This window comes from Callospermophilus lateralis, unplaced genomic scaffold (genome assembly GCF_048772815.1).
Source record: "Callospermophilus lateralis isolate mCalLat2 unplaced genomic scaffold, mCalLat2.hap1 Scaffold_1392, whole genome shotgun sequence".
Taxonomy (NCBI): domain Eukaryota; kingdom Metazoa; phylum Chordata; class Mammalia; order Rodentia; family Sciuridae; genus Callospermophilus; species Callospermophilus lateralis.
Genome location: NW_027512545.1, coordinates 272,286 through 293,969, shown reverse-complemented (window position 1 = coordinate 293,969; position 21,684 = coordinate 272,286). Strand labels below are relative to the sequence as shown.

At 37.8% G+C, this 21,684-nt stretch overlaps 1 pseudogene; it reads right to left on the bottom strand.

The window, feature by feature from the left end:
* Nucleotides 1–12,593: 12,593 nt before the first annotated feature.
* LOC143388350 (signal recognition particle subunit SRP72 pseudogene) lies at nucleotides 12,594–14,294 on the bottom strand (annotated as a pseudogene).
* Between the last annotated feature and the right edge of the window lie 7,390 nt (nucleotides 14,295–21,684).

Here is a 21,684-nt window from a genome sequence, read left to right as displayed (position 1 = left end):
AAATCAAACACATCATGTCCAAGAGGACAAGGAAGGGCTTCAACCTGTGAAGCAGTTGTGCCCACAGAGATGTCCACCAATTAGAAATCTCTTCTTTTTGACTTAAAATCTTATTGGAGTTTTTGAAAATGGACTTGAATCTATAATTGTTAACATAAAAGTGTTATCCTCCCTGCAAGAATACAGTTTCCTCCAGCTTTGGTGGTCAAAATTTTCAGAACATGGTGATTTTGTAGGACTTATACTACCAGGAGTCTTCCTGCTAGGTTAGTTTTTGTATTCCCCAGCAGGAGTCTCCCTGAGAGCCTTAACCAGCTGGGCATAGAGATGTTCAGAGGTTCCTTTAACAGCTTCCCCAGTGCTGTCCACTATTCCTGATGTTAAAGTTATCATTTAGTGAAAGCTGCAGGTCCTTTTAGCTGTATAATACCTTTTATGTGCCTGAGGCATCTTAGTGTCCCCTAATGCTATTGAAGCTTCCAGGGCCACATAGGCCAATAAACTATGGCCTTTTTGCACTGGTGGCAAGGAAATATATGCTTTATCTCCAGAAATGAAAAATAGCCCATCATCTGACTCCAGATATGTCTGAAACCCATATGAAAAAGGCAAGTTAGGGGGTTTTCACTGAATATACCTGGAGTATTTTTAAATCAAAGCAGTTAATCTTAATCTGTTCAGATATTTTATTGGCCAAGGATCCAAACGTATGTATTTTTTAAAAAGAATTTTTGAGAGGAAACTAGTAATCCTTGGGTGTTAAAAAGGTTGATACCGTTAAAAGATACTACTGAGAGCCACAGTGGAGTCTGTATGGCCCCTGGCATTTTGCCAACAGTATTGATTGACAGGCGAGTCATTACTATCCGCCTCTGCCGCTACTTTTGAGTTCTGGCACTACTTTAGAGCTCTCGTGGGGATTTCCAGGGATTCCCCGAGAGTTCCCATTGGTTGGGGAAGTGCAAGAGGAGGGTTTTCCGGAGGAGATATTTCCGGCTTGGGGGTTCCTGCACCAGCCTCGTGGCATTCGGGAGAATTCCCCAGGAGCTTGTGTGAGGTTTTTTCTTGCAGTTTAAAAATAAAGTTTGTTCCTGCTTCAGTGGCTCGTGATTTGTGCCCAGCCAGACTGCAGCAAGATACTGAACTCCATTCTGGTGAGACACTGGAGGTATTAATTTCAGAACAGAAGGAGACCTTACAGTTAGGGATAAATTGAAGCATAAGAACAAATAGTCTCTTGGAATCCCTTGCAGTTTGGGACAATACCTACTGAATTATCCACAAATCAAAATTTGTGCCCTTTAATCATCTTGAAAACATCTAAGGCCTGATGCAGTCATCCTTTCCAGATCCCTTTTCCTTTGTGGACACCTCTCTCTAGCATTCAGGGAAGAACTTACTAAAAGATAACACTCCCAGAGTATAAAAGTCCAGCCATTTATTTCCCACAGTGATTTATATTTTAAAATGATACTTTCCTCAGATCTTAAGTTGATCTGGGCACTTGCTCATGCAGCCCATATTAAAAATAGATATCTAACAGGCAGCTAAGGAGCAAGCACAGTTGCTATTTGAGGCAAAAAAAGCAAAAAGCTTACATATAGTGACTTCTTCTCATTTCCCTCCCTTTTATAAAACAAGCCTAGCATTAAGTTGGTGTTCTAGTTTTTACTTCCCTTTGGAGGCCATTTTATCCCATCCTCTAGATTTTATTTCAGCAAGGCTCAGGTGCAGAAAACTATCAGGCATTTCTCTTTTAGAGCTTGTGGATCCAACAGATCTCAACTGTTTAACATACAGCACACGGAGTATTTTCCATCTTCAAAAAAGTAAATAACAAAGCATCCCCTGTTATTTCCTGTGTCTCCTGATAGGGTGTAAGCTGGTGTTCCTTCCCTTTTGCATGAGCAAACATGGGGAAGGATTGTGGCCTACTGGATTAGGCACCTTTTAAAAATTTATTTATTTATTTATTTATTTATTTATTTATTTATTTATTTATTTATTTATTGTGTTGAGGATTTAACCCAGTGTCTTGCACATGCTATGTGAGTGCTCTGCCACTTACCTACAGCCAAAGCCTGGTTCTGGACCTTGTGATTTCCTATCTGTTTTCAAAAACCCTGAGCTAACTTGTGGAGATTCCCAATATATTGATACACTTGTGGAGGAAAATTTGTGCCTCACTCAGTATGGCATAGATATTTAAAAGCTTCTCTAAGATTAAAACTTAGTGGATTGTTACAAACCGTAATCCAACTCTCTATGCATCAAATCAACAAGGTCCTCCCAAAACACCAAAATATTCTCATCAATATAAACTCTTATGTCCACCAGACAGCCATCACTCATCAAACCATGTTCCAAAGTATCAGAGCCTACATCTGTTCTAAAGTTCCCCAAATGACCATTGTATAACTGGCAAAATGACTGTCAGCTTTGGATGTCACGACATAGTCAACACCCCAAACACACTTGTCCAGAAACATGCACACACCAAAGAACAAAATGTGCCTGCTCAAGAGCTGAGTCCAAGTGCCAATGTAAATTTTGCAAAATTAAATCCCCTGCTGACTTAACGCAGGCCACCCTCCTGCCTGTACCAAATTCATACAAGCCCCCATTACATAAAACCCACATCAACACTCAAAGCTCTCAGACTGGGGTTGGGGATGTGGCTCAGTAGTACAGCACTCACCTAGCATGTGCAAAGCACCACATAAAAATTAAAAAAAAGATATTATGTCCAACTAAAAAAAATCTCTCAGACAATCACACCCACCTTCTTGATGTATATATACCTAAAACCATGCACACCTGGGGCACAAATCAAACTGCAGCAAACCAAAATAGCAACAGCCATGAAGCAACCATTAAAAAGATTCCAAAATAGGTTTGACCATCTGCCCTCTAGGATATATTCTCCTCAACAAAAACAACAACAACAAATCCAATAGACACAACATACAAAAACTGTTTAAAATTTACCTTACATAAACCATTTGCAACTTTCTTAGACATAAATATCTCTTAGACATATGAATGTTTCTTAGACATATGTATATCTGTTTAAATTCTTAGTTTTGTTCTCTCTTAAATGATTTTTCTTCCTAGTTGCTGACTTCCTTTCCCAAATATACATCCTGAAACAATCCTTACATAATTTCTGAACACCACTCTTGCCACAAGAGAAAGCACTTTCATCAAAACAAAAGAGGCCCAAACTCTCCATACTCCCTGGAGAGGGAGGCAGGTCAGATAGTGCTCTGGGTAATGTCCTAATTTATGGAGAAAATCAATCATATCCCTTTGGCCAGAAAAATCTTATTGACTATTAGTTTATGTTATGCCTTTGGTCCTAAAGTCTATCCTGTGATTTCTTAGAGAATTGGTCCTGTCCTAAAAGTGGTTACTAGGCATATGGTTGGGATTTGGGTCTTAAGTGTTGCTCAAGGATTCAAGAATTCCCCATAGTCTGATCTATGGTTTCTTGTGAAAAAAATTAGGATTCATAGGAGGATATCAAGAACCTGGGACTGCTGCTGTATGAGAAGTGGTGGGGAAAGGAACTTTCATCATAGAATTAGACTAAGAGACACAGACTCTTTGGTTCACATTCTGGGAATTAGTGGGTCCCTACTTTTCCAAGGGATCTTGAAATTACCAGGTCAACCTGGTTTGAGTTCTTTGGCTGAAACACAATATCACCAACATTCCACCATCAGAGACAAGGGAGATTGATCAAGCCTTGTCCAGCAAGCTCATCTTCAGTGTCTTTAGATTGGCAGCCACAGTAATGGCTTTTAAGTTGCTGACAGGTACCCAGTATTTATTTTTTGGATTGAAATGCATTTTCCCCCTTAAAAGTACTATACGACTCCAGAAAACCAAAAGTTCATTTTACTCTATCTTTAAAGGACCCCACACACGTCCCCAAATCTAAAATATTTTGAATATGTAGTTATCTTACAGATCTGAAGAATGAAGCTCATGGATAACAAAGGGTAAAGTGAAAATTTCTTTTTATTTTTTTTTAAATTTTTATTGTTGGTTGTTCAAAACATTACATAGGTCTTGATATATCATATTTCACACTTTGATTCAAGTGGTGTAGGAACTCCCATTTTTACCCCATATACAGATTGCAGAATCACATCAGTTACACATCCATTGATTTACATATTGCCATACTAGTGTCTATTGTATTCTGCTGCCTTTCCTGTCCTCTACTATTCCCCTCCCCCCTCCCCTCCCCTCTTCTCTCTCTACCCCCTCTACTGTAATTTATTTCTCCCCCTTGTATTTTTTCCCTTTTCCCTAAGTTCCTCTTGTATGTAATTTTGTATACCCCTGAGGGTCTCCTTCCATTTCCATGCAATTTCCCTTCTCTCTCCCTTTCCCTCCCACCTCTCATCCCTGTTTAATGTTAATGTTCTTTTCATGGTCTTCGTCCCTACTCTGTTCTTAGTTATTCTCCTTATATCAAAAAAGACATCTGGCATTTGTTTTTAAGGGATTGGTTACCTTCACTTAGCATAATCTGCTCTAATGCCATCCATTTCCCTGCAAATTCTATGATTTTGTCATTTTTTAATGCAGAGTAATACTCCATTGTGTATAAATGCCACATTTTTTTTTATTCATTTGTCTATTGAAGGGTATCTAGGTTGGTTCCACAGTCTTGCTATTGTGAATTGTGCTGCTATGAACATGGATGTAGCAGTGTCTCTGTAGTATGCTCTTTTTAGGTCTTTAGGGAATAGACCGAGAAGGGGAATAGCTGGGTCAAATGGTGGTTCTATTCCCAGCTTTCCAAGAAATCTCCATACTGCTTTTCAAATTGGCTGCACCAATTTGCAGTCCCACCAGCAATGTACAAGTGAACCCTTTTCCCCACATCCTCGCCAGCACTTGTTGTTATTTGACTTCCTAATGGCTGCCAATCTTACTGGAGTGAGATGGTATCTTAGGGTGGTTTTGATATGCATTTCTCTGACTGCTAGAGATGGTGAGCATTTTTTCATGTACTTGTTGATTGATTGTATGTCCTCCTCTGAGAAATGTCTGTTCAGGTCCTTGGCCCATTTGTTGATTGGGTTATTTGTTTTCTTATTGTCTAATTTTTTGAGTTCTTTGTATACTCTGGGTATTAGGGCTCTGTCTGAAGTGTGAGGAGTAAAGATTTGTTCCCAGAATGTAGGCTCCCTATTTACCTCTCTTATTGTTTCTTTTGCTGAGAAAAAGGTTTTTAGTTTGAGTAAGTCCCATATGTTGATTCTAGTTATTAACTCTTGTTCTATGGGTGTCCTATTGAGGAATTTGGAGCCCGACCCCACAGTATGTAGATTGTAGCCAACTTTTTCTTCTATCAGATGCTGTGTCTCTGATTTGATATCAAGTTCTTTGATCCACTTTAACTTTTGAGCATGGCGAGAGAAAGGGATTCAGTTTCATTTTTTTGCATATGGATTTCCAGTTTTCCCAGCACCATTTGTTGAAGATGGTATCCTTCCTCCATTGCATGCTTTTAGCCCCTTTATCAAATATAAGATAGTTGTAGCTTTGTGGATTGGTTTTTGTGTCCTCTATTCTGTACCATTGGTCCACCCGCCTGTTTTGGTAGCAGTACTATGCTGTTTTTGTTACTATTGCTCTGTAGTATAGTTTGAAGTCTGGTATCGCTATACCGCCTGATTCACACTTCCTGCTTAGCACTGTTTTTGCTATTCTGGGTCTTTTACTTTTCCATATGAATTTCGTGATTGCTTTCTCTATTTCTACAAGAAATGCTGTTGGGATTTTGATTGGCATTGCATTAAACCTATAGAGAACTTTTGGTAATATCGCCATTTTGATGATGTTAGTTCTGCCTATTCATGAAGAGGGTATATTTTTCCATCTTCTAAGATCTTTTTCTATTTCTCTCTTTAGGGTTTTGTAGTTTTCATTGTATTAATCTTTCACCTCTTTTGATAGGTTGATTCCCAAGTATTTTATTTTTTTTGAGTATATTGTGAATGGAGTGGTTGTCCTCATTTCCATTTCAGAGGATTTGTCGCTGAAATACAGGAATGCCTTTGATTTATGCATGTTGATTTTATATCCTGCCACTTTGCTGAACTCATTTATTAGCTCTAATAGTTTCTTTGTAGACCCTTTTGGGTCTGCTAGGTATAGAATCATGTCATTCGCAAATAGTGATAATTTGAGTTCTTCTTTTCCTATTTTTATGCCTTTAATTTCTTTTGTCTGTCTAATTACTCTGGCCAGTGTTTTGAGAACTATGTTGAACAGAAGTGGTGAGAGAGGGCATCCCTGTCTTGTTCCAGATTTTAGAGGGAATGCCTTCAGTTTTTCTCCATTCAGAATGATGCTAGCCTGAGGCTTAGCATAGAGTGCTTTTACAATATTGAGGTATGTTCCTGTTTTCCCTAGTTTTTCTAGAGTTTTGGACATAAAGGGATGCTGTACTTTGTCGAATGCTTTTTCTAAATCTTTTGAGATGATCATATTGTTCTTATTTTTAAGCCTATTGATGTGCTGAATAACATTTATAGATTTCCGTATATTGAACCAGCCTTGCATCCCAGGGATAAATCCTACCTGATCATGGTGCACAATTTTTTGATATGTTATTGTATCTGATTCACCAGAATTTTATTGAGGATTTTTGCATCTAGGTTCATTAGAGATATCGGTCTGTTGTCTTCTTTCTTTGATGTGTCTTTGTCTGGTTTAGGAATCTGGGTGATGTTGGCCTCGTAGAATGAATTTTGAAGTTCTCCCTCTATTCTGTTTCCTGAAATAGCTTGAAAAGTATTGGTATTAGTTCCTCTTTAAAGGTTTTTTAAAACTCTGCTGTATACCCATCCAGTCTTGGGCTTTTCTTAGTTGGTAGTCTTTTAATGGTTTCTTCTATTTCCTCAATGGATATTGGTCTGTGTAGGTTGTCAATATCCTCCTGACTCAATCTGGGCAGATCATATGACTTAAGAAATTTATTGTTGCCTTCACTATCTTCTCTTTTATTGGAGTATAAGGATTCAAAATAATTTCTGATTATCTTCTGTATTTCTGAAGTGTCTGTTGTGATATTCCCTTTTTCATCCCGTATGCTAGTAATTTGAGTTCTCTCTCTTCTTCTCTTCGTTAGCATGGCTAAGGGTCTGTCGATTTTATTTATTTTTTCAAAGAACCAACTCTTAGTTTTGTCAATTTTTTCAATTGTTTCTTTTGTTTTGATTTCATTAATTTCAGCTCTGATTTTAATTATTTCTTGTCTTCTACTTCTTTTGCTGTTGTTTTGCTCTTCTTTTTCTAGGATTTTGAGTTGAAGTATTAGATCATTTATTTGTTGGTTTTTTCTTTTTTTAAGGAATGAACTCCAAGCAATAAATTTTCCTCTTAGAACTGCTTTCAATGTGTCCCATAGATTCCGATATGTTGTGTCTGTGTTTTCATTTATCTCTAAGAATTTTTTTAATTTCCTTCTTGATGTCTTCTATAACCCATTGATCATTCAGTAACCTATTGTTCATTCTCCAAGTGATGCATGAGTTTTCCTTACTTCTTTTATTGTTGGTTTTCAGTTTCATTCCATTATGATCAGATAAGATGCATGGTATTATCTCTACTCCATTATATTGTCTAAGAGTTGCCCTGTGACATAATATGTGATCTATTTTTGAGAAGGATCCATGTGCTGCTGAGAAAAAAGTGTAACTGCTTGATGTTGGGTGGTATATTCTATATATGTCAATTAAGTCTAGGTTATTAATTGTGTTATTGAGTTCTATAGTTTCCTTATTCAACCTTTGTTTGGAAGATCTGTCCAGTGGTGAGAGAGGTGTGTTGAAGTCTCCCATGATTATTGTATGGTGGTCTCTTAGACTCTTGAACTTGAGAAGAGGTTGTTTGATGAACATAGCTGCACCATTGTTTGGGGCATATATATTTATGATTGTTATGTCTTGTTGGTGTGTGGTTCCCTTGAGCAGTATGTAGTGTCCCTCTTTATCCCTTTTGATTAACTTTGGCTTGAAACCTATTTTATTTGATATGAGTATGGACACTCCTGCTTGTTTCCAAAGTTCATATGAGTGATATGATTTTTCCCAACCTTTCACCTTCAGTCTCTGTATGTATTTTCCTATCAAATGCGTCTCCTGAAGGCAGCATTTGCTGAGCTGTCTATATTCTTTTCAAGTTGAAATACTTTGTCTTCATTGTCTGATGTTCTATCTTCTAACTGTTCTACTCTGCTGGTAGTATTCTCAATTGAGTTTTTAAGTTGGTTTATTGCTTCCTGCATTTCTAGGATTTCTGTTTGTTTGTTTTTTATAACCTCTATCTCCCTGTATAATTGATCTTTTGCTTCTTGGATTTGTTTATGTAATTCATTGTCGAAGTGGTCGAAGTGGTCTTTCATTGTCTGATTTTGCTGTCTAATGTCTTCCACGAGACTCCAGATCATCTGAAACATGTATATCCTGAATTCTTTATCTGATATTCCATCTGCTGTAGATATTACCTCTTCTAAAGTTGAGTTGACCTGCATTGCGTGTGGTCCTTTCTTTCCTTGTCTTTTAATACTGTTCACGTTTCTTTCTGCTTGGTGAAACTGTTGTGTTATTGATTTTCCCCCCTATATATTTATATTGCTCTTGTATGATTGCAAAAGTCTTCCTCGCAGGCGCGGGTTGTGGCTCTGCCCCTCCTTCAATTGGGGCAATGTGCCTACCATGCTGGCAGGTGTTTGCAATAGCTAAGAGCCAAAACACAGGTGGACCTCATATTTAGACCGCAATTTGCCTGGTTACATGTGACCTTTTGGGCACTCTTTGGGAAGCCTTTCCTGCGTTAGCTCATTTAAAGGAGATTCCTCACCACTGAATGCTTCCTGAATGAATAAAAACCCACAGTGCCACCTACTTTATCCTTGACATATGGCTAGACCAATACCATAAAATTTTTGAGATTCCCATGACCATAAAGCAATGGAGAACCTTTGAATATCCTGCTGCTCATCATGACTGAACCAGACAGTGCCTTGATTGACTGGAATTCATGAAAATAGTATAGAACAGAGATACCAGTGAGTTGGATCCAGCTGGGAACTGGGCCAAAAGCAGTGGATTGAAGGTGTATGATAAAACGTCTGTTGTGGTGTCGTGTGGATCTGCCATTGGCTTCCAAATGACATGTGACTGACATGGTGCCTCCAGCAGACCCTTACATATAAAGGCATCTTGTTGTTGGGAGATGTTTCCAGTTGATGGTCAGAAACAGGTTGCTATGCTCTAGTAGAAATAATGTATGGGATTGCAGCTCATTTGGTGTTTTCTCCCGCAGATCCTCACTCACCACATGAGACAGAACTTCCTCCACCACTATGTCCCATTTGAACTTTTTGTAATTCTTATAGAAAATTCCAAATTCCCAGTGAAGCTGCAAGAAACACCATGAAAACTGGAGTATTACCCAATGGCTTCGCAGTCTACATGGAGAGAGATTTAGCCCCAAGTGGCCACAGTTTACCTACAAAGAGACGATTCAGCTTTGCTGCCTCATGTTCATTGGAAAATAGAAAAACATGTCCTCCAGTTCACATAGACACAGACCCAGCTTTGATGATATTACTACAAAGAAACTTAACACTCCTGAAACCAACATATATTTGAAGTGCCCAATGCTCAGAGGCAGGCTGTCAAGAAATCATTAATCCAGCACACCTCTATATTTGTAAAATGTTTACCCTGTTCTCTATTTTTGTAATCTCCTCTGCCACCTTTAAGATTGTGAGATTTTCGAATTTTCTATTTCAGATACGTATTCACAGATTTTCTTCTACTTCTCTAATTGTATCTTACTTGGAGCCATTGTAATGTCAAGGCATTTTTTTTCTGAATGACAGTGGGAAAATTTTGGTGTAGCACATGTTTGCATACACATTGGAAACATTTTCATATTTTTGGTTTGAAATATTGAAACTCTGACCTGAATGAATAACCTACTAGAGTCTGACTAATAATCCTAATGTTATGGGTAAAAATTAACCTAAAAGAAAAGAAAAACAGGTCATTCATAGGAGGCATGGTGTATACTTGGAATTGCCTTTTGCTTTATCAAGGTTATGTGTTATAAAACTACTCTCATCTTCATTCTAATACTTCTCCATGAATTTTCAAAGTTAAACAATGTGTAACTTCTGACTCTCTTTCTCTGTAGCCTGGATCAGAATATATATATATTTCTACCTGCTATCACAAGTACATTCTTGTGAGTATTCTGAATTTGGCAAATAAAAATTCTGTGAACTGATCACTCCTGCCAAACCTTGGGGGAACAGAAAATTCAACCTATGGTGAGTTCCATAGTTGAACAAGTTTATAAATAGAACCAAGCATGGTAGAATGAATATTTTTGAATGATATATATTCCATTATGAATTTCAATTGTCATATCCATTGTTAATTTTTAATGATATATATATATATATATATATATATATATATATATATATATATATACTCTCTTTGCATTTTATAATATGAAATATATGAGTCATATTATACATTTCCTTATTTCCTGTGCATTTATGTGGATTTATAATCAACTTTTCACAAGATCATAATCAGAAATATTTATTTTTCTCAACATACTTATTCGTTTCCTAATACTCAAAACTAACTTCAGTGAACATTGAGTACTAATCCTAATATTTCTTCAATAACTACCTCCAGTTCACATCAATACATGTAGAGTCATATGGGACATGATGTGTAGTTTTTTTTTTCACTGCTAGAATATTTTATTTTAAAATGTGCCAAAGTGAATGGATGTATCCACACTGGTTTTAATAAATGTACACATACAACATGTATATACAAAGTATATATGTAACTGGTTAAAGCCCTGTTCAAAAGAGAAAATAATTCATGGTGTTAACACTTCATTTGACAATAACTTATTTTTTGAACTGAAATTTCAGTTGCTTAGCAATTACTAATACCAATGACTGCCAAAAACAATGACTAAATAGAGAACTGTAAATTTCACTGTTGTGCCTTAGGTCAAAATTTTCAAAGATGGATAATTTTCATCAAGATTCTGTTGCTTAGTTAACCTAAAAATTATTATCTTTAACCATAGAAATTTAATGGAATTCTAAATAACAGATTTACTAACTATCAATCCTATATTGCAGTATATATTCAGAAGGAATAAATATTTCTTACTCTTACCAAGAGACTCTTCTCTGTTTAGCTCAAAAGTATAATATAATAAATCATTCTTATTTTAAGACCTCATGTTTAAATCCACTGCAGATTCTGATTATGTTAAACAGAAAGGCAGCACTTTATTTCTTATTTAAAAGATGGAAAGCCATTTTAGAAACCCTTTGAAGAAGTTTCAGTAGATTTGTTCAGAATCTAACACAGCAGCACTTTATTAACAAGGACAAAGTAATTTGATCACAAGGAAATGCTCATAAGTCTTAAATAAATTATACTTGGGCAGCATAAAATGAATATTAAACAAGGGGAGGCACCCCAGTAACTGTCTCACAGCTGTTGAATATGAAGGTGGCTTGTGAACAAGGAAAGACAAGAACAACATTCACACCACAAACTGATTGTAAAATACTTCATTACTTAGAGAGAGGTAATGAAAGGTCAAAACCCATAAAGAAAGAAAAGCCATTAGAGTATCTATTAATTGGGCAAAACAGTCCTGTTAGATCTTAATACTGCTTGGTATTGATTTCCAGTCTATGTAATGAAGTCAATGTTTTATGTTTTTGATAGAGGCTATCATTCTTTCTGATTAAGAAAGTCCAAACCCATCTGACCTCATAACACTAGGTCAAAGAGTCAACTTCTTACAACATTGATATATTTTGAGATATTGAATGGTGCTAAATCAAAATTAACATAATCTGAAAATGAAAATGATAAGGGGCACAAAGGGACCATATGCACATATGAAAAATATTCCATATTCCAGGATCACATGACAAAATTTATGGTCAAAATTATTTAAAACATTTACTTTAGTCTTTTTGTGGTCATTTAATTTAGTGAATAACACTAGTGTTTTGGTAAGGTTCCTTCTTATCACATGATATTTTCAACTCAATACTTAGAATGCTCAGAAGATTCCACTTTCAGCATCCTAGGGCCATGTGAGACATAATTTAAAGTGGGACCTAAAATAGCAACAAGTGTCTTCAGACTGTTGTAGAAACAGTTTCTGTTTAAATCCTGGGAGACCTTAGGTAATATGCCTTATTCGTGAAATGGAAAAAAGATCAAATCAGCACACAAAGATAAAGGGTGCAACAGATATCAAAGTGGTATATGCCTGATCATCTCCAGTCCTCATAATCTGTGCAAACATAGGCAGTTGAAATTACCAAACCTGACTAGGCATTTTGAGAAAGGTGTTTTCCTCTTTGATGCACAAGAAATTATTTTATGAAAACATGTGGATATAAGAGGGAGCAGTTCTGTGCTTCTTGCTGTGTTACCTTTATTATGTTCCTAGTATATCACTGAGGCTATTTAAAAACAGCCTGCAACAAGAACATTCTATCACCTGCCACCTTTTCCTTTCTTCTTTTTCTGTTGCTGTTTCTTTTTTGTTGCTGGGGCCCCTGCAGGTTTCTGGTGTCTTGGGGGCATGATGTTACTTGTAGAGGCAGAGACTGTTGCTGCACTGCAAAGTCTTGGGGAGGTGGGTGGGCTGCTCACAATTTTACTGGCATCCAGTTCAGATAAGGCCTCTGCAGTTGCTCCCTGGGTCCCTTTTCAAATCTGATTTTTCTTTTTATCCTTCTTTCTTCCTCGATAGTAAGAACATTCTCTCATTGGTAGCCATCTTTCTGGATCTGGGGTAACTTTTGGGTCATAATTCTTAGGCAGTTTTCCATTCTTTTTTTTCTTCTTCTTCTTCTTCAAATCTCCCTGTCCTTGTTCCTTTGGTTGACTATTTCCAGTAACTTTTCCACCCTTCTTCCCAATGTATGTAGCACCAGGAGAATTTTCAAGAGCCTCGACATCTACTTTTAGAGACATACTATCTGATGAGGGCAAGTGTTTGCTAAGAACTTTAGCTTTCTCTGGATCCACAAGTGAGTAAGCAGAAATAAGTTGCACCAGGGTGTGAATATCTTTTGGATTTTGTTTCCATAGCTCTTCTTGGTCACTAATTGCCTCCTTCTTCTGCCCATATTTGAGTCTGAAGTTTGCAGCTTCTCTTATCAATGACAAATGAGCAGGAGATTTGGGCTGATGGTTTTGATAACACTGGATGGCTTGTGTGAAGACCTCAATGGCACTATCAATATCTTCCTCATGTCTGTACATGGTCACTAATGCAGACACCATGCCTGGTTTATGCTTTAACTCCTCTATCCTTCTCAATATTAAACATGCTTTGGAAATATTACCTTGGGAAATTTTCAACTGTGCCATGGTCAGTTTAATTTCAGCTGCATTTTTCTGGATGCTGATCTGAAAATTCATGAAGTAGCTCTATTGCTTTTATATGCTGCTTTTCACGGCAGAGCTGGACAGCCTGGATTAACACAGGCAGGAGATGTGCAGGACTTTGGGACTGTAAACCAGCAGATATTTTGCAACACTGTTTTGCCTGATTTGTGTACATAGCAAGCAAAACTTTGTTAAATTCTATAGCTTGCAATTGTTTCTTGGAAAGTTTAAACTCTACTCCTTCTGCATTGGTTAGTTTCACCTTCTTCTTGGAATCTAAGACATTTGGTCCTTTTTAATGGTAATGATGTTATTTGTAATTACAGCTAACAATCCCACATCAGTTGGCTTTAGTTTTCTTATCTGATTGTAAAGTTGCAAAGTCTCCTCGGTATGACCGTGAAGCTCCAGAATATAGGCCATCTGACCATGAATGATGGCCAGTTCTGCCTGTGGGTCTTCCTCAGTCCCATCAGAGTCTTCTGAAAATGAATGTTGGCAAAGATCTTCAGCTTTTTGTAGGATTTTCATTGCCTGGTTCACCTGGCCTTGTCCTATCAGTGCACATGCAGCATTGTAGCACAGTTCCTGTGTGCCTTCTCGGAGGCCCAAGTTCTCTGGAACCACTTTTTCCCAATTGCTTTGAGCTGCAACCACTGCTGAAAGGTTTGTTTTCCTCTCTTTATCATAGTCATCTTGGGAGTTTCGGACAAGATCTCTATACACAGCTAAGCATTCATCATAACGTTCTAAATGGTATAGTCTTGTTGATGGTCTTGAGAGGGCGCATGAAGTCGCCATTCTGGCCATAAAGTTTCACTTCACTCCACAGGCAGGCACTGAAACCCCCCCTGCTACCGCCTCTCGCCATCTTGGAGGAGACACGGGGAAGGGCGGGGCCATGATGTGTATTTTGACATTAATTTTCTTTCAACTTTGGTACGTTAGTCTTTCTTCACTATATATACATCATAGGATATATCCTTTCATCCACAAGTTCACAAATTTAAATGCATATGATTCACTTTCAGTCACTGCATGTGACAGAACACATGTGTTTCTCTATGTTTCTTTACTTGCTTTTTCATGAACCTACTTTCATAACACATTATTTTTGATTTCCATAATCATGTTTGAAGCAAAACACACACACCTCATTATAAATTGTAGCCTAATATTACCACTAGATCTACAACTAGTTGGAATGAATGTATGTATATGAATTCCAGATTTCATGTATATTTTAAAATATCAATTCAATCCATTTTTTAAAATTGGAACCAGTTATATTATTTATTCACAGTATGGTCTATTCATGCATCATCTCTCTATTCATAGACACAGGGTACAGCTATTGGTATCCCCAAACATGAGATTATAGTGTTTCAAAACATGCTTCCACAAATGGTGGAAAAAATACTCATGTCACCTGATCTACATATTCATCACAATAATATTCTGGACACAAAATGCAAAGCTCACACTTATATTATGATTCTATCAAAGCCTAATTTTAGTGAGAGCAAGGATTACTAGAAAATGTCCAATTCAACTTTGGCAAATGCTTTCCAATTACAATCCTATTGGGGTCTATATATTTGTTTCTTCCTAAGATTATATGTTCAACCACCCCCCTGTTGAAAATATTTCTAACCATATTAATCACTTTATATTTTGCCCGATCTCCTAACTTCTATCTGATATCTATTATCCTACTTATTTTCACAAGTCCATTTTTGTGACTGACTCTTCATGTGTGCAGATATTCACATTCACTGTCTCACAAAAACCCTTTTGGAAAAGGGCTTTTTGTCCAAATCCTAAGCTCAATCTTTTTCCTAAATGTACACTGCAATCCTACCTACTATATCTATTTCACTGGATGTTCTCTTCTATATATAATAATCCAACATACAAGATTCTATGCCATTTTATATTGAATTATATCATAAATCTGTGCAAAACATAATTCAAAACTATGTATGCAAATCAAAGGCCCAAGGCCCTTCCTGTGCTTCAGATCTTATCTGGTTTTCTGTTTTCAAACTTATATTTCATCTATACATACTGATAAATATCCCAGTTTCCCAATACTAGTATTCATCCAGCAGAATGACTCCTAATAAAACATGATATTAACCCTAACCATACTCTGTTCCCTCAATCTAATTTTACTTAAGAGAAAGTACAGAGTTGATCTTGCAATACAGATATGTAGGGATCCAACACCTTCAGAGAACCTCAAAGGTAGGTGGAGAAATTATCCCTGGAGAAGATGTCGACAGCTAGGTAGGGCCTGAAAGGCCTAAAGTCATCTTCCATGGCAAACAAACGGGTCAGGAAGAAGAAATGTGTCTGAGTCAGCCTCTCTCTTCTGAATGCAGGGAAGATGGTCCAATCCAGGTCTGTATGGATAGCTGGTCCTGGGCACCTATGGTATGTATACCTTTCTAAATTTTAAAAATGTCACAGGATGATGGAGCAGCTTCCATCTCATGGGACACTTGGAAGCAACTGTTAGGACAAAGTGGTTGCCAAGGCAGTGATTTCATTCACTTCCTTTAAGGAAGTGACCTCATATCACTTCCTTGGTGATGGAACTCTCTGAACTTGGGATCTAGGTAGCTAGACACCCAGAGCCAGTCCCAGTCCCAGTGGTCTCACTTGTTTGAATCTACCAAGGACAGAGTCATTCTTTCTTGGTACCTACTCGTATGGGGATGCCCAAATGCCAGGAAAGCTCTGAATAGGGGCCTTTCCTGAGAAAGAAAGTACTGGCTCATTGCTGGCTCCTGAAATTTACCGAGTTGGCAAAGGAGACCAGAGCTGAGACAGGACAGGCCACTGCTGGGGAACACAGTTTGACCCTTTGTGGGTCTGTGATTGAATTTGTGGTTTTGCTTCATGTTCTGAGAATATGGAGAAAAGCGGGTTTGTTCCCTTTGGAGTGGACTCTTTACTAGTGAGTCCTTTTGCTCAAGGCAAGTGTTTCTATGTCAATAGACCCGACTGTGTCTGTGGTGGTAAACAGTAGAAAAAAGAATGCATCAGTGGATGTGTCCTGCCTATTGGAAAGCTTCCCAGCACTCATCCTGGCTATTTTATAAATGGACTGCTGCTTGCCTTGAAGATGGGCAACACCTAGTATGTTCCTAAGTTTCTGTATTCTTTCTGAATTCTGGCCTCTCTACAGAAAGGGCTCTTGCATTTGTGTCCATGATATATACCATCTGCAAGTCTGGGGCATGGCCATGAACTGGATTGCTGAAGGGAATGTCAAACATCTCAGAAAACTCAGAAATCACTGTGACCAGTAAGGCTCTAAGTGTAGAAACCCTGCTTGACTACATAGCAATTAAAGGAGCATGATCAAGGGCTGTCAGTGCCATAGTGTTAATCTTGTGGAAAGGTTTGTCCCTGGGCCTTTTTCTTACCTATTGCTCTGTTCCCCTGAATGTCAGGAAGTTCTTTGCCTCAGGCCACACCTTTGGGAAGCCTCAGGAATACAGTTTCTAAATGGAAATGAAGGGATCTCACCTGTGACTCTTTGGTTAATTGCTTTGTAAAGGGTTGTGTCTGAATTAGCCTCTTGGCCCTGTGTGAGGCTTTGGCTTAGATTCTCAGTACCCCATGAATCTAAATAAAGATCCCATGTGTCCATCCAAAACAAAAATGACAAAAATATATAGTCATTTTGGATGAAATCTTTTGCCTTCCTCTGGTAAGGCTCCTGACATTCATGAAGCTAGAACAGGGATCCTTTTGGTCAAATGGGTTGTGCAAAGCCCTGCAGTAGCTACCCCATAGGTGCTTGAGTTCTGCCATGACTTCAGTACACATAAATAATCTACCCCTGACAGTCGATAGGCATCAAATTTGATAAATGGAGCAGTATGAACTGTAGGCCCATTTTATATATCCTGATTCTCATGAAGGGTGTCCAGGCCATGATTTCATTAGGCAATAGAGGGGAATGGGAGATATTTTGGACATCATCTTGGACTGCTCCCCTTAGGGAAACCTCCAGCCAGAATGTTATAATGAGTGTCTATATGGAAGAAGATGAGGGCCATGTGGGAGTGTTTTTGTTTTAATTGTGGTCATTCCTGTGGTGGTTGGAAGAGATGACTATGTCATCCTCAGCTTGAACTCTGGTGTGATTCCCATTAGAGACTGAGTTCTGGAACTGACCTCAGAGAAGTATTGCCATGAATTGTGTGGGGATTTTAGGAGGCCAAAAATGAGAAATGCCTTTGGAAACTGAGATCTAGGCCCAGGGTGGCTTTCTCCACAGCACTGGGAATCTCTGCCAAGATATAATAGAATTTTTTTATTAAAGCCTTGGCACCCATAGTAGAGAGTCAAAACACACATGACCCTCACATTTTAGTCCCCAATGGGCCAGGTTTCTTGAACCCTTTGGCCACTCTTTGGGAAACCTTGCCAGCAGGGTTCTCTAGAGCTGTAATTGAAAGAAGATTCCTCACCACTTCAGGGTTCCTTAATGAATCCAAACCCACAGTGCCACCTACTTCATCCTTGAAATATGCCTAGACCAGTATCATAAAATTTATGTAATTAACATTACCAAGAAGCACTGGAGAATCTTTGTATCTCCTGTTGTTCATCATGACTGAACCAGGAAGTGCCTTGATTGACTCTAATTCATGAAAGTGGTGTAGAACAGAGATTCCAGTGAGTTGGAGCCCGATGGGAAGTGGGACTGGAGCTTTGGAGGTGCAGATGTGTGATAAAACCTCCAAGGTTGGGCCATGTTGATCTGTCATTGACCTCCAAATGAGATGTGACTGCCATAGTGCAGCCAGCAGACCCTTATTTTGAAAGGCATCTTGTTATGATGAGAGGTTTGGGGGCAATGCCCAGAATCAGGTTGCTCCAATCAAGGGGTATAAATGTGTGTGATAGCAGCCTGGATGATATTTTCTCCTGCAGACCATGAACCACCTCATGTGACAGAACTCCCTTCATCACTGTGTCCCAGTTGACCTTCTTGTATTTCGTGAAGCAAATACCAAATTCCCAGTGCAGCTGCAAGAATCGCCACAAAAATTGGAGGATGATCCATTGGCTTCACAATCCACATGGGGAGATATTCATCCTCCAGTGGCCACACTTTACCTACAAAGAGAGGATTCAACTCTGGTGCCTCATGTTCATTGGAAAATAAAAACCATGTCCTCCAGTTCACATAGATGCAGACCCAGCTTTGATGGTCTCACTACAACGGAATCTAAGGCTCCTTACACCAACATATATTTCTTTTGTTAAAAATTTTTATATTAGTTGTTCAAAACATTACAAAGCTCTTGACATATCATATTTCATACATTTGATTCAAGCAGATTATGAACTCCCATTTTTACCCCATATACATATTGCAGATTCACATCAGTTACACATCCACTTTTTTATAAACTGCCATACTAGTGTCTGTTGTATTCTGCTGCCTTTCCTATCTTTTACTATCCCTCCTCCCCTCCCCTCTCCTCCCATCTTCTCTCTCTAACCCATCTACTGTACTTCATTTCTCTCTCTTGTTTTTTTCCCCTTTCCCCTCACTTCCTCTTATATATAATTTTGTATAACAATGAGGGTCTCCTTCCTTTACCATGCAATTTCCCTTCTCTCTCTCTTTTCCTCCCCCCTCTCGTCCCTGTTTAATAGTGATTTTCTTCTCATGCTCTTCCTCCCTATTCTGTTCTTAGTTGCTCTCCTATATCAAAGATGACATTTGGCATTTGTTTTTTAGGGATTTGCAAGCTAACCAACATTTATTTCAAGTGCGCAAACTCAGAGGCAGGTTGTCAAGAAGTCATTGGGCCAACTCAGCTCCATGTTTGTGGAATGTTTACACTGACCTCTACTTTTGTAATCTCCTTTGCTACCTCCAAGTTTGTGAGCTCCTGAGAATTTTCCATTCCTGATATGTATTCACAGATTTTCTTCCTCTTCTTTTCTAATTGTGTCTTATTTGGGGTGAATGTAATGTCAAGTCATTGTTCTGGATGACATTGGGAAAATTTTTGTGTAGCACTTGTTCACGTACACTTTGGATTCATTTTTCTATTTTCCATTTAAAATACTGAATCTCTGACTCTAACCCATACCCTACTAGACTCCTAATCCTATCATGATGGATAAAAATAAACCTAACTGAAAAGATGTACAGGAAGTTAATAGGAGGCATGGTGCATCCTTGGACTTGCCTTTGGCTTTATCAAGGATATGTGTTATAAAACTAGTCACATTTTCATTCTAATACTTCTCCATGAATTTTCAAAGTCAACAAATGTGTAACTTCCTGACTCCCTTTCTCTGAAGCATAAGCAAGAACATGTATTTTTATATGCATATATGGAGTCCTTTCTTCTGTCACCGGTGCATTCTTGTGAGTTCTCTGACTTTGGCAAATACAAACTCCATGAACAAATCATTGCCCCCGAACCCTGAGGGAAATGAAAATTCAACCTATGTTGAGCTCCATAATTGTACAAGTTTATTCATAAATCCGTGTTCTGAAAAATAAATATTTTTTTAAAATCTGTGAATGATATCTATTTCATTATGAATTTTGATTGGCATATCTATTGCTACTTTTTTTGTGTGTGTATTATATATATATAAATATACTCTCCAAAGTTTTTAAATATGAAACCTGTGTCTTATTATACACTACTTTGATTCTTTCATGTTTATGTTTGTGGATTTATAATCAACTTTTCCAATATCATTCTCAGAAATATTAATTTTAATGGCATACATATTTGTTTCCTAGTTCTGAAAAAAACTTCAGTGAATAGTACATAATATTCCAAATATTTCTACAAACTGACCCCAGGTTAATATTAGTGAAAGTAGATTCATATAGAACATGATGTGTATTTTGACATTAATTTTCATTTAACATTGCTTCATTATTATTTCTTTAGCATGTACACATCATAAGATATATCCTTTCATCCACAAGTTCACAAATTTATACGCATATGATGCACATTCAGTCACTTCCTACATCAGAACACATATGTGCATCCATGTTTCATGACTGCCTTTTTCATGACACTTCTTTACAAACACATTATTTTCAATTTCCTTAATAGTTTTAAAAGCAAAACTCACACACTCTTCATGATAATTAGTAACCCTAATATACCCATTAGATGTATAATTAGTTGGAATGAATGTGTGTATATAAATACCAGATTTCATGTATATTTTAAGATATCAATTCAATCTTTTATTTAAAGTTGGATCCAGTTATATTATTTATTCACAGTATGGTCTCTTCATGCATCATCTCTATATTCATAGGCACAAGGTGCTCCTATTGGTATCCACAAAACTAATGTGTAGGACCATAGCACAAGAGTTAATAACTAGAATCAACAAATGGGACTTACTCAAACTAAAAAGGTTTTTCTCAGCAAAAGAAACAATAAGAGAGGTAAATAGGGAGCCTACATTCTGGGAACACATCTTTACTCCTCACACTTCAGATAGAGCCCTAATATCCAGAGTATACAAAGAACTCAAAAAATTAAACAATAAGAAAACAAATAACCCAATCAACAAATGGGCCAAGGACTTGAACAGACACTTCTCAGAGGAGGACATACAGTCAATCAACAAGTACATGAAAAAATGCTCACCATCTCTAGCAGTCAGAGAAATGCAAATCAAAACCATCCTAAGATACCATCACACTCCAGTAAGATTGGCAGCCATTATGAAGTCAAAGAACAACAAGTGCTGGTGAGGATGTGGGGAAATGGGTACTCTTCTACATTGCTGGTGGGACTACAAATTGGTGCAGCCAATTTGGAAAGCAGTATGGAGATTCCTTGGAAAGCTTGGAATGGAACCACCATTTGGCCCAGCTATTCCCCGTCTCGGTCTATTCCCTAATGACCTAAAATGAGCATACTACAGGGACACTGCTACATCGAGGTTCAAAGCAGCACAATTCACAATAGCAAGACTGTGGGACCAATCTAGATGCCCTTCAATGAAAGAATGGATAAAAAAAAATGTGGCATTTATACACAATGGAGTATTACTCTGCATTAAAAATGACAAAATCACAGAATTTGCAGGGAACTGGATGGTATTAGAGCAGATTATGCTAAGTGAAGCTAGCCAATGCCTAAAAAACAAATGCCAAATGTTTTCT